General features: G+C 41.3%; 1 protein-coding gene across 5 annotated transcripts in view; it reads right to left on the reverse strand.

Moving 5' to 3' along the window:
- LOC128136275 (nipped-B-like protein) overlaps nucleotides 1-11,697 on the reverse strand; it is a 187,172-nt gene extending 175,475 nt beyond the window's left edge. For all 5 annotated transcript variants that reach the window (XM_052775528.1, XM_052775530.1, XM_052775524.1 and 2 more), the window contains exon 1: nucleotides 11,354-11,697. The gene's annotated coding sequence lies outside the window, so the exon portion shown is untranslated. The remainder of the gene's footprint in view (nucleotides 1-11,353) is intronic.
- Between the last annotated feature and the right edge of the window lie 478 nt (nucleotides 11,698-12,175).

Genomic DNA, 12,175 nt, shown 5'->3' on the forward strand with positions numbered 1-12,175 from the left:
CCTATCATGCATCAGCCTCCAGGAAAAATGAAACAATACAGTGGACTGTTAAAGACTACATTGAGAGCAATGGGGGGTGGAACTTTCAAACATTGTGATACACATTTAGCAAAAGCCACCTGGTTAGTCAACACCAGAGGATCTGCCAATCGGGGTGGCCCTGCCCAATCAGAACTTTTACATACTGTAGAAGGGGATAAAGTCCCTGTAGTGCACATAAAAAATATGTTAGGGAAGACAGTCTGGGTTACTCCTGCCTCAGGCAAAGGCAAACCCATTCGTGGGGTTGCTTTTGCTCAAGGGCCTGGGTGCACTTGGTGGGTGATGCGAAAAGATGGGGAAGTCCAATGTGTGCCTCAAGGGGATTTGATTTTAGGTGAGAATAGCCAATGATTTGAATGGTATGATGTTACTTGCTATATAACCCTGCTACTGTATGTCATCATTACTATAATTGTTATATGCTATATCCATAGTACTACAGTAAGAATCATTTAGATTAAGCAAGAATGAACTTTGATAAAACTGAGCAAAGCGCAGTAGTGATGGGACCAGAACTGACTCCAGCATGCAACGGTCCAACAGTGCACACCATCCTCCTGCTGCGCCCAATGTCACCCACTCGCCATGCTGCCCCAAAGCCTGATCCTGCTCTGCCAACTGAGCGGACTTTGCACCATCCCTCCTGCCCAGAAAGACTGTTATGACAGATGGAGCCCAGAGTCATGGACTAGATGAACTCAACAGACATTTTATAGGGATGGCCCATAGACTAAGGGAATGATATCTCTGTGTGTGTGTGTATATATATATATATGTATATATCTGTCCTGGTTTCGACTGGGAGTTAACTTTCTTCCCAGTAGCTGGTGTAGTGTTATGTTCTCGATTCAGTATGAGAAGAATGTTGATAACACACTGATGTTTTCAGTTGTTGCTAAGTAATGTTTAGACTAAGTCAAGGATTTTTCAGCTTCTCATGCCCAGCCAGCAAGAAGGCTGGAGGTGCACAAGAAGTTGGGAGGGGATGCAGCCAGGGCAGCTGACCCAAACTGGTCAATAGGGTATTCCATACCATGGGATGTCATGCCTAGTATATAAACTGGGGGGAGTGGGGCTGGGAGGGATTACCGCTCAGGGACTAACTGGGCATCAGTCAGCAGGTGGTGAGCAATTGCATTGTGCATCACTTGTTTTGTATATTCCAATCCTTTTATTATTATTATTGTAATTTTATTATTGTTATTATTGTTATTATTATCATTATTAGTTTCTTCCTTTCTATCCTATTGAACTGTTCTTTTCTCAACCCACGAGTTTTACTCCCCCACCCCCCCCCCCCCGATTCTCTCCCCCATCCCACTGGGTGGGGGGGAAGTGAGTGAGCAGCTGCATGGTGCTTAGTTGCTGGCTGGGGTTAAACCATGACAGTTCCTTTCTTTCTGCATGCTCTGAAGCCCAATTTGATGAAGCACTGATTAGTCATATTCATAACCAAAATTAACAAAATCTGTTATAATATTATCACATACATTATGATACCAAAAAAGTCAAGTTAATTTAAAATTCAGGTCCTACAGTTGCTCCAGTTGGACTTCCAAAGTTATAAAGACCAACTTTTGCATCTCAGTTCCCAACCTGCATGATTACATACTCTCCTCAAAAACATTAAACAAATAAGTATTTGTGAAGCATTCCAATATTACAATACACATCACAGAAAAGCCTGTGAGAAAATTAAAAATTCTGTCTCTGGAGCAGGGTGTAATGATGTGATTAAGATACACATTGAACACCAAGAGAAATCAAAATATTTAATCATAAAAGACAGGACTGGAAGCAATCTCACGTCTATCCCTTTCCCCAAGGCAGGATCAACAATATCTAAAGCCAAGCCTAGGAGACATTAATATAACCTGGGGTTTTTTATTGGGGGGGGGGGGGTGTTGGGTTTGGTTTGGTTTTGTGGGGGTTTTTTTGGTTGTTTGTTTGTTTGTTTTTTTAATCTCTTATTAAGGAGGCTACATTCATTCTACACAGTCTGTGAAATAGGCATCCTGTTCTAGGAAAAAAAAATAGTGATGACAGACTTAAAGACTACCACAATGCATTCACAAAGATGCCAAATCCAGACTACACAGGTAATCTGAACTACAGGATTCCCTACCATTTGCTCTTACAAGAAGTATTCCACATTTCTGAGGTGTTTTTTTTCCTACTATGTGATTTCCTCAGGGGGGAAAAAAAAAAAAAAAAAAAGACAATTCAAACAATGAATTCCTGTGTGTGAAATAATGCTTCTTTGCTCAGCCAATCCTCATTTTATACTTCTGGCTTCTCAGGCAATTTGTTCTTCTTCCCCTCTCTAGTCTCTCTCAGTACATAATTCCCACGCATTCCCATCCCTAAAGTGTTTCCCTTGACTGTACACCCAATTCCAGAGTACCCTTCTATCTCAGTTTCTTGCTAAGGCTGTTTCACAGCTCTTCCTGTATCTTCACTAAGGACACTTTTATCTGCCCCACCAGCTGTTTTATCCAGTCCTCTCAGTTCAGTTATTACTTACTTAGGAACTCCAAGCTCCTACTCTCCTCCCAATTCCTGCCCTTCAAACTCCCATTCCCTCCCCATCTGTGCAAGTCTGGTTCCAGTCCACCACTCTTCTCCTCCATGTTTTCACCCTTCCAGCCATCTGTAACCTCAGTTCTTGTCTTTTCCACATTCAAATGAATCAGCACCACAGATAAGCAGGGAATGGACACCAGAAAACTAAGAGTCTGTACCACATCTCACTGCTTAGAACCATACTTATTAGGAAAGTCCTGTTGCGCATACAAAATTTTTCAGCTTTAATGCCTACAATCAGAGAAGTCAGCTAATTTTTCAGACACTAATAACTTGCCCAATTTTTGGACAGATTTTCAAATTGCACGTCCCTAATGCAAAAAGTCACCTCACTCAAATTTTAAGTTCCTCTCCCAAAGAATGGGGGTGTTCAAATGACTTGAAGAAAAGGTCAGAAATTATTTTTTAAACTTTTCTCTACCATGACCCTTAGGAGCCAGTGAACTATTTTGGCTTTAAGCTTTATTAAAAGTGTCAGTCAATAAAGGGCAGTCACCCAACATGGAAGATTTTGGCCCGAATGACTGAAGTTTAGCAAAGTCAGAAGTAAAATCAGTGCCTTTAGTAAGTGTCAAGAAACTGAGAGGAGTCACTACCAGCCTCACCTATACAAAACAAGCAGGGAGCAACATGCATTCTTAAAGTTGACTAGCAACTCTGTTAAGCAATGTTTCAATTGCTTATAACTGCCAAATTTTAATAGGATACACTGAAGTTTTTCTATGTTACAGGTTATGCCTCAACAAGAGTTTTTAAGGAACCTGCCAGGAAGAACCAATCATCACTGAGAGTGCTAGTAGAAGAAAATTCATTTCCCATTATTTAAAAAAAAAAAAAACCCAAAACCAAAAAAACCCCAACAACAACAAAAAAACCCTAGCATCCACTGTAATAAAAAGCAATCATATCTCCTTAGTTTGAACTAGGAATTTAACAGACAAATCATCAGGCAGATTTTTAATTTTCCCTTCAGAAAATGAAATTGAAGCTAAACTGATTTTAGATCTCCACAAAGCACTGTCCACGAGTTCTCACCACAGTCTTCTTAGAGTCTTATCAAAATTTTCCCAGCTTTTAGACTGCAAAAAGCATGTTCCAGCTTATTTTTTCTACAGGTGCTAAGGTAGTTGCTGTACGTAGCATCCTACAAGGGCTCTCTAAATTTTCCCTCCATCATTAATATCTAGAAAGCATATCTGAAGAAAAAGAGGAAGCAATATATCTGAATGGAAAATAACATACAAGACAGTTGGACAGTCTCTATTAAAACCTAAGACCTGAAAACAAAATTTCGGAGACAAAGTATTTGTAACCTCATCCTTTCCAAGTACCTGGTCAACACAGAGGAGAGATTGTTAGCTCAATCATGAGAGAAAGGGGTTGCACTATCACAGACATGCATTTACATTCAAGGAGCTTGCTAAATTACATTATAAAAAAAGAGAAAAAAGGTTAGAACGATAAAACCAAGCATTAAAGTATTAAGAAATGTCAGAATTATGGTTGCTTACACCTACAATTCAGTCCCTTGTGCATTATAATAGTCATTCATTAAATGATCATATATTGGTTTTGTTATTCACAGGATCCCTGTCTCATATATGGCACATGACGTATATGTCATGAAACAAATCAGAGTTACACAGTAAAAGGAGATGCCTTCTTTGGGACATTACACTTTTTTACTAAGGAATTTGAATAAAACGTAGTTAATAAATCCAATCAATTAAAAAAAAAGTTTCCCATCCAAGAGATCTTTTGCTGGAAACTGCCAGTTTGTAAAAAACAACTCTTCTAAAAAAAGCAGCTTATTTTCACAGAAAACTTCCATCACAAGGAAAGAAAGAAATAAAAATTCTACCTGTTCCATAATATACCCACAGCCTCAGGGTCATGCCTAGAGCATACGATTAGAACAAAAAGCCATATGGGGGAGGAAAAGCTCAAGAACTTCTCTGCCTGATACAGATCAGGCATTTGAACTTGGACTTCCTACATCCCAAAAGCAACGTTCTGGCTAGGAACACGCTTACTACACCTCTGAATAGTCTTGCTTTCCTAACAGAGCTGTACAGCAGCTGGACAACAGACTGACATTACAATGAAATGGTCTGACCACTAGGCTGCAGAGGTTTCCATTCAACCAGTTTACATCAACTGCAACAATTATCAGTTTAAGAGGCAGAGTTTTATCCCTAACAGCCAATAACCAATACTTAGGATACTCTCCAGGGTTGCTAGTTCCTGCTGGAAGTTAACAGAGTAATATTTTGAATCTCTGTCTTCAATATTGCAGGCAAGCCATTTAATTACTTGCAGGATTTGGGTTATTATCTAGTTGTTGTCTCTGTTATTCCTGATAAACTTTAAGAGATTTTGGTTTCTTCACAATAAGGAGGATGATTCTTTTTAATTTTTCGGGACAGGAAATCTATTCTTGTCCAGCTCTTGGCATGATCAAGACAGCTAAAACTGAATAGATGTTTAAGACCATCAACGAAAAACCATTCTATACTTATTAGGAATCCACCATGAGAAACAATGAGCCTGATATGTTGAAACACAGGGCACTCACAACCACAAATAAAGTCAAAGAAAACAATGTTATGAAGTTCCTAAGTGCTGTAAAGTAACTCTAAGAGCCTCAAGAATAAAGCATGTCAAATTACACAAGATTTATAAGCAATTTTCAAACTCACTGACTCAGTTTCAGTCTTCCATCTGTAAAATGGAAATAATATTTTACAGATGTGCAAAAAAAACCCTCTAATGTTTGTGAAGTGCAGATATGTATTTTGAGATAATTCCTACGAATGAATAGATGAAAACACTTCAGCATTCATGAAAGATTTGGATGGTATACAGCAGATAATAAAGCAGTAGGCTACACACTGAATGACAAAGAAAAACAAATATATCAACTAGGTTATAACAGTATATACCATTCAGCTACGATTTCCCAGGCACTGTATGAGGCATTGAATTAGGGCCACGAGGGTAAGGGGGAAATACACTAATATAGTTAAAGGCCCAGCGTATGGAGAAGGGGGCTGGATTATGTTTGTTTCTGCAATCTTAGTCTGCTGTTTCCTTATCCAAGTCCCCGACTTTGCAGCCTAGTGTTTTTTAAACACTGTTCCTGTAAAATGCATTGCATGTCTACACATACACACTCCTGCAAAAAACAAAGTGCTTCAAATCAAGCCACAGCAATAATCTGAAAAATGAAAATATCTACCTATATAAAGAATTCTGAGATCTCTGATTGGAAAACCACTTAGAACCGATACACATACTAAAAGCAATAAAAATAAACTTTTCTAGAATTTTTTCCTGGCTTAAAGAGTTTAACATGAAAAATGTTCTTCAATGTTTTTTTTTTTTTAGTTATTTATGTGAACCAAGTAGTCACCTTCAAGTACAGTATCAAAAACTGTGTTCAATTTGACTGGAATTCCTTTTAGTCTCTACATACAGTTGGGCCAAAATCCTTTCTCCCCTCACTTTTGCTAGTGAGATTTCCCATAGTGAACAGTAGGGACAGGAAATGAGATACAAATCATAGGTCCTGCACAATCTCCTCAAACACAATTTCCTCACTCCTGGGGTGCAGCAGATGTCAATATAAAGCACTTCTCTCCCACATACTTTGGAGGTCAGGATCAGCTACAAAGAAGTATGCATGTAACACTAAAAAAATAAACACACAAATATAGATGAATTATATTAAAGGTTTTTAGAATACAAGCCTTTAACAACTGTCATTTCAAAAGGACTTCATTTTTCGATTATTAAAAAGGATCATTATTATACAGGGTTATTAGCAATAATACACATGTATCACCAATTTCAAGCATTTCCTTGTGGGTATCTCTGTACAACTGAGTGCTCGTTACTGATGATGATTCAAAATCAGAAGCTAAGCTAACCTGTACTACTTCTAATAAAGGCATATGAAAGGCAAAATTGAAAATAAGCAGTATCACATTCAAATGGACAATTTTTTTCAACTGTTAAATATTTCTAGTGATGTATTTTGCGACACTAAATAGCTGTTCTAACACTGGATGATCCACCACACACCTACCAGACAAACTCTAAAGTTATCACGACTCATATTTTTCCAATTAAGTATGCCCATAACTGCTGTCAAAATGTCCACACATTGATGAATATTATATACTCCTCTATAATAATTCCTAGAAAGCATAAATTTCTGAATGACTTAATTTCTTTCCTATGTCTAGATATTCAGAAGAGAAGTATATTTTTTCCTTCTAGTTACTAGCAACTGTTGACTAACTTTGCATTTCTTGTGCAATAGTTATGAAGTAAATGTTAATATAAATTTAATATCATGACTTTAACACTTTTTAATATAACACACACATAAAAGTACCACACTTGCCACTGAACACACAGAAAATTGCAATAGGAAACTTGTTATACCACTTCCTGGCTCAAATCAATTCACACTTTGACTATTTTTCATCTAGTATCCTTCAAAATATAGTTTATTTATATTATAGAGGAATATGTACATGAAACATTTAGGATTAAGGCTGTATTACCTTAATCACCTGTATTGGGTTTGTGTGGCAAGGTTTTGGTAGCAGGGGGGCTACAGGGGTGGCTTCTGTGAGAAGCTGCTAGAAGCTTCACCTATGTCCAACAGAGCCAATGCCAGCCAGCTCCAAGACAGACCCGCCACTGGCCAAGGCCAAGCCGATCAGTGACAGTGGTAGCACCTCTGGGATAACATATTTAAGAAGGGGAAAAAGTTGCTGCAGAACAGAAACTGCAGCCAGAGAGAGGAGTGAGAATATGTAAGAGAAACAACCCTGCAGACACCAAGGTCAGTGAAGAAGGAGGGGGAGGAGGTGCTCCAGGTGCTGGAGCAGAGATTCCCCTGCAGCCCATGATGAAGACCATGGCGAGGCAGGCTGTCCCCCTGCAGCCCATGGAGGTCCACAGTGGAGCAGATATCCACCTGCAGCCCATGGAGGACCCCACGCCAGAGCAGGTGGATGCCTGAAGGAGGCTGTGACCCTGTGGGAAGCCTGCGCTGGAGCAGGCTCCTGGCAGGACCTGCGGATCTGTGGAGAGAGGATCCCACTCTGGAGCAGGTTTTCTGGCAGGACTTGTGACCCCGTGGGGGACCCATGCTGGAGCAGTGTGCTCCTGAAGGACTGTGGAAGGGACCCATGCTGGAGCAGTTCATGAAGAATTGTAGCCCGTGGGATGGACTCATGTTGGAGAAGTTCAGAGAGGACTGTCTCCCACGGGAGGGACCCCATGCTGGAGCAGGGGAAAAGTGTGAGGAGTCCTCCCCCTGAGGAGGAAGGAGTGGCAGAAACAACGTGTGATGAACTAACCACAACCCCCGTTCCCTGTCCCCCTGCGCCACTCGGGGGGAGGAGGTAGAGAAAATCACAAGTGAAGTTGTGCCCAGGAAGAAGGGAGGGGTGGGGGGGAAGGTGTTTTGAGATTAAGTTTTATTTCTCATTACCCTGCTCTGATTGGATTGGCAATAAATTAAGTTAGTTTTCCCCAAGTTGAGTCTGTTTTGCCCGTGATGGTAATTGGCAAGTGAACTCTCCCTGTCCTTATCTTGACCCACAAGCCTTTGGTTATATTTTCTCTCCCCTGTCCAGCTGAGGGGGGGAGTGATAGAGCAGCTTTGGTGGGCACCTGGCATCCAGCCAGGGTCAACCCACCACATCATCATACAAACAACAAAAAAACCCACAGTCATTTCCTTGGGTTAAAACCATCTATTGCCTTGATTCTGCAAGAAGAGTCATATGAACATTAATGTACACGGAGTCTCAAACATGCAATGAGGTTGCACCGGGGTACATGTACATCTAGAACAGGGATCTGCGAATGGTTTCAGTGGTATAATTTTACTTCTCTGATCCTGTTCTGTTTCTCCTAAATCAAAATGTAAAAAATGTTTAAAAAAAAAAATACAAAAACAGCTTTAAAAGATAGCAAAGGCTAAAAAAAAAAAACACCCTGTACACAGGAAAAATTCAAAATGTACAAGGTATTCGAAAGCACAAAATAAAAGATAATAAGAAGAAAATATTTTCCTCTTTCAGTTAAAATAATTTTTACAACTAACACCTCAAGAATAATTAATTTTGTATTTCTGTAACATGAATAAAATAACTACATCCTCCTTAAGCAGCTAGCTCTTGTGATAACAGTGGACCAGTATAAACTCCTAACGCTAGGGAAAAAGGAGTATGAAAGTGACAGTCCTGCTTCCCACGCACACTTAAACGTGCTAAAAATACAATCTAAACCAAAAATAAGTAATCTCAAACATTTCCACATTAAGTATTTCTGTATGCCAAATACATTTTTCTGAGATAAAGAAATTTACAACTGCGATAATGCAACTAATTCAGGATTAACCACATATGGCTCAGAAGAACAAAACCAAACAAACTCATTACAAATAGGCAGCACCTTAAATTTCCCTCTATAAATACGCCTATTTTTCATACCAGAAAAGTGCATGCTTTCTGATTAAAAAAAAAAAAAAAGCACACACCATAAACACAACCCTGGCAAGATAAACTTGACAGGAACTACATAACTACAGTAGCTTATTTCCTGCTCTTATCTGGTATATTTAAAGCAAACCTCCTTAATTGAAAAATAAGTCAGAGAAGTTCACTACTGTTAGCTTAACAAACCCATTTTTGTTAAAATGAGAACTGTTTGAAACAGACGACAAAAGAAACGCTGGAGCTCATGTCGCTTCCTGATGATGAAAGCTACCCAAGAACTACAACTACTTCTGCACAGTCCTTTCTTTCCTGTAAAGCAGAGTTACACTACAGACCAAAAGAAAACAGCAGTTCAGCTACACACAGAGATAGGGGCAGTTAGAAACAACTAGTGGCTCCCTCTGCAATTCACAAAGTTTAAAAATAAAAAGCTGCTTTTTCGAAGCGCAAATGGTTCCTCTCCACGCACATAGGCCTGAGGCCCTGTTGCAAACAGTGTCTAACAGGACCAGGCAGCACAAAGACAGGAATGGGAGATTAGTGGGAGGGAGGCCGGGATTGGGGCTCAGCAGGATCTTCAGGCTTTTTAAAATTCAAACTGCTCCCTGACCAACACAAATCACTGACACGCTACTGACTACTACACGGATTTACAGCATTAAAAACGCACCTTCTATGTGACAGCTATATTAACTTCACCCTTTTAAACATGTATCAGGGCACTCAGAGACATGATAGCACAGTTTATAACTCTAAACATAATATACCAACAAGTTACTTTATTAGATACATTAACCACTTATTATTACAACAGATCTGCCTGAACAACTAAAAAACCTACTGAAAAAAAGACAAATTATGTAATGTTGATAATTGTTTGCCATTTACAAATTTCCTTTCTATATGAAAGATGAAACTCTGTATCTTAAAATTTCCCTCAATTATGTAATTTCTGTAGGAGTATTTTTATTAGTTCACAGGGTGTTTGTTTTAAATCTACCTCAATTTTTAATAACACTGTCAACTCTACCATACAGTAAGTCCAAGATTTACTTTACTGTAAATTAGCTACCATTTATAAAGACCTGACACTTAATCAAATGTCATTTACAAAACACATTTGACCTGTTAAAATGACACCTAATTACATATTCAAACATCACGGACACAAACAGCCAATAACAACCTCAGGATCTCAAAGTGATATGGCCTGACAAGAAAGGATGACACTTTTTAAGCGTTCCTTACTTTTCACTTAATTAAATTTACTCTTGATTCTCAAGTACTTAGGGTAAGATCTCATCTTCACCTTGACCCCTGAAATGTCATAAATGTAGCACTTTACACACGACCCCTCTCCCGTTTTCTGTTTGTTAAGAGTATAAAATAGTATTTCGTCTGAATTTAGTACATATTCACATAACATATACAGCACATAAACACTGAGATTGTGTGGAGTACCTGACATAATATGCTTGTCTATCTGTATTTCCTGGGTCTGCAGGTGTCCATGTTGTGTCAATCATCCCACAAGCACTAGTTTTATGCTATAAATATACTAAGTGATTAACACACTAATCAATCACTATATTATTTAGAAATTAAACCTCTGGCACATTATAAATCCATGTGCATTCGAACTTTTGAATGTTCACAATAGAGTTGGTTAGAAGGAGAAGGTAATAGCGAAGAGAGCTGATATTTTTGTTTCTGGGTATTTATATTGTCTCTCTTCCCCTATTCCTCCACTTACTCCTTCCCCACTTCAGAGGGCTGTCTGTGCTGGGACCTTCCTTCCTTGCCCTGGTGAAGTTGTAAATACGGCAAAAAGATAAGTACACATTTGCAGCTAATTTTATTGTTTCCTCTTCCTCCTGCTCCTCTCCGAGTTAAGGCCTGTTACTGAGAAGCCGCTTATGCCTTTCTAATCCCCGAGCTAGAGTAAAGGCACTGGCCGGCGGGCCTGCGCTCTCTACCGGGCCTAGGCCTCCCGGCAGCCCTGGAGGAACCAATCTCCTCCGCCAAACCCGAGCGAGCAGGAAGGAGGGCTGCGAAATAAACATCTCCGGTTACCACTTATTCCCCTCTACCCCGGATAACAGCTAATTCCCTCTGCACCCAGCAGCGCTGGGCCGCCTGGGCTAGGAGGCCCAGCCCGCTGCTGGAGAGGGCAGGGAGGGGAAGGGGAGACAAGGAGGGGGGATTACCTGAGCAAATCGGCGTCTGAATCCAACAAGAATCCGAGAGAGGGGGAGAGAAATCCGCCCCCTCCCTCCTCAGAGGAGCTGCCGCCGCTGCTAGGCCGCCGCCACCGCGGAGCAGGAGGAGGAGGGGAGATAATATAACAACAATAATCCGGGCCGGGAGGGGGGCTGGCTCCTCTTCCGTCTCCTCCTCAGTGCAGCGAACATGTAGAGCTGGGGGGTGAGCGGCCGAGACAAATCCCTTCCCTCTGAGCCTGCTTCACAACATCAACCCGGGCTGGGCCGAACCGAACCGGTTCCGAGACACACTCCGAGCCGCAGGGGGATGGCCGGGGAGGGCGGGGGGGGGGGGGGGGAAGCAGCTGCCAAGGGGCCGCTGCCGCCGCTCCCTCTGTATACGCGAGTGCAGGAGGATGGGGGAGGTGGTAGCCTGGGCCCAGTGAGTCGGTACCGAGCGGGGGGTGGGGGAAGAAGAAGAGGGGGGGGAGGAGGAGGAGAAAGGAAAGGAAAGGATCGGATCCTGTGTGTGTGTCTCTCTCTCGCTCCCTCTCAGAACAAAATGCCGACCGGAAGTGCAGCTGCAGGAATGACTCCCTCCACCGGCGCCAAACGCCAACAGCCTCCCCCTTCCCTCCACTACCTCCTTCTCAGTCGTTCAACTAGCATCGCTTCCGCCTCTGCTACTGCACTGCTCCACTCCGCTCGCTAGAGTGGCTCCCTCTGCCTTGCCTTGCCTTGCCTTGCCTGGTAGCGGCGGGCACAACTGAGTCTCCGCTGCGTGGCTGTCTCTCCCCTTCCCCACCCCTTCAGCTGCTGCCTGAGTTT

The sequence above is a fragment of the Harpia harpyja genome, chromosome W, assembly GCF_026419915.1.
Source record: "Harpia harpyja isolate bHarHar1 chromosome W, bHarHar1 primary haplotype, whole genome shotgun sequence".
Taxonomy (NCBI): Eukaryota; Metazoa; Chordata; class Aves; order Accipitriformes; family Accipitridae; genus Harpia; species Harpia harpyja.